This window comes from Theobroma umbraticum, unplaced genomic scaffold, assembly GCF_002168275.2.
Source record: "Theobroma umbraticum cultivar Fairchild unplaced genomic scaffold, ASM216827v3 scaffold_130.0, whole genome shotgun sequence".
NCBI classification, from domain to species: domain Eukaryota; kingdom Viridiplantae; phylum Streptophyta; class Magnoliopsida; order Malvales; family Malvaceae; genus Theobroma; species Theobroma umbraticum.
The window spans coordinates 5588199-5590018 of NW_018397264.1; the positions used below are offsets into that span (position 1 = coordinate 5588199).

A 1820-nucleotide genomic window follows, 5' to 3' on the forward strand; every position below is an offset into this window, starting at 1 on the left:
GGCTCAGCAGGAAAATTTGCACTAGTATTTGCTTACGGTAAAAATATGCAACTTCTTGATGCCTTCTCCTTATTAGAGATTAAAATGCTCTTGTGTTCTATCTATCAATGTAAACTTCAAATTTTCAGTGTTTCTACTACTACAAGGGCTAGCTGTGTATTCTGATTTTAAAGTAGTAAAAGAAAATAAAAGAATGGCAGATTTTATGGTAAATATATTTTGAATGCCGGCTTTAGGTGTCAAGTTACTGTTAAATAAAATTTTAAACTCTGCATACCGTTAATAAAAAAGGAATTTGCTAGTGGCATGCAACTTCTAGAAGCGTTGCAGTTCTGGGAAAGGCCAAAGATAGTGGTTATGAGAATCTTGCATATGTACCTCACAAGCCATTAGCAATTCCATTATCAACTCATATACAAGAAGAAAACTATTGTCATCAGCAAAGGCAAAACCTCAAGCAAATAAGGAAATGGAATCCAATTATGACAGGAGAGGAGAATTAAGGGCTTTTGATGACTCTAAAACTGGTGTGAAAGGATATGTAGACTCTGGAGTTGCGAAGATTCCACGGATATTCTTTGATGAGCAGTATCAACGAGATTTCAGATCTGATTCTGGCAACCGTAAGGTTAGCATTCCTATCATAGATTTTCAAGGAATTGATAAAGACACAGTGAAACATAGCAGAGTCGTTGACAGAATTCGAGATGCTTGTGAGAAGTGGGGTTTTTTTCAGGTGATCAATCATGGAATTCCTAAAAGCATATTGGCAGAGATGCTTGATGGAACACGTAGATTTCACGAGCAAGAAACCTAGTCGAAGAAGGAATTTTATACGCGTGATGCAACTAGAAAGGTTGCATACAACACAAATTTTGACTTTCATCAAGCCCAGCAGCAAATTGGAGAGATTCATTATATTGTGCAATGGCTCCTCAGGCACCCAATCCTGAAGAGTTGCCTGCGATATGTAGGTATGTGTCCATCTGCTAACATCATTTTGATTACATGCTGACAAATTTGCGGAAATATTTTAGCATCATTTTGATTACATGACATATTTGCAGAGATATAATGATGGAATACTGTGATAAAGTAATGAAATTCAGGCTTATTATTTTCAGCTGATATCTGAATCCCTGGGTCTCAAGCCCTGCCATTTGAAAGACATGGGCTGCGCAGGACTTCATTTTATAAGTCATTACTATCCATCTTACCCTGAACCAGAATTGACTTTAGGCCTTGGCAAGCACACTGATGGTGCCCTCCTCACTGTGCTCCTGCAAAACCAAATGGGTGGCCTCCAAGTCCTGCACCAGGATCAGTGGGTTGATGTTAGTCCTATTCCAGGAGCATTGATTGTTAACGTTGGAGAAAAGTTACAGGTAATTAATCCTACTTTACATTTTACAATCACGCAGTCAGAGAAGCAAATTGAACTGGTCAACCTGTGTGTTTATGTAGCTAACATCCAATGATAACTTCAAAAGTGTCCATCACAGAGTTCTGGCAAAAAATATAGGACCAAGAATCTCGGTGGCCTGGTTTTTCAGAAAATATCTTCAGCAAGAGGGTGACTCGACACTCTATGGTCCAATCAAGGAACTGCTATCAGATGACAACCGTCCATTGTACAGGGAAACCACTTTTAGATAATATGTTGCATTTAAACGCACAAGAGGGCTTGAAGGTACTCATAAGCTAGAACATTTGAAACTGTGAAATATGTTTAACTGTTAATATTTGAGTTGAGCTTATTACATGGTAGAGGTCAAAACAAGCCTTGAATCACGCAGGTGGTGTTTGGTACATTACAATGC

The 1820-nt window shown here is 38.5% G+C and overlaps 1 pseudogene; it reads left to right on the plus strand.

Moving 5' to 3' along the window:
- Positions 1–469: 469 nt before the first annotated feature.
- Positions 470–1692, plus strand: LOC110421491 (1-aminocyclopropane-1-carboxylate oxidase homolog 1-like; annotated as a pseudogene).
- The last annotated feature ends 128 nt before the right edge of the window (positions 1693–1820 follow it).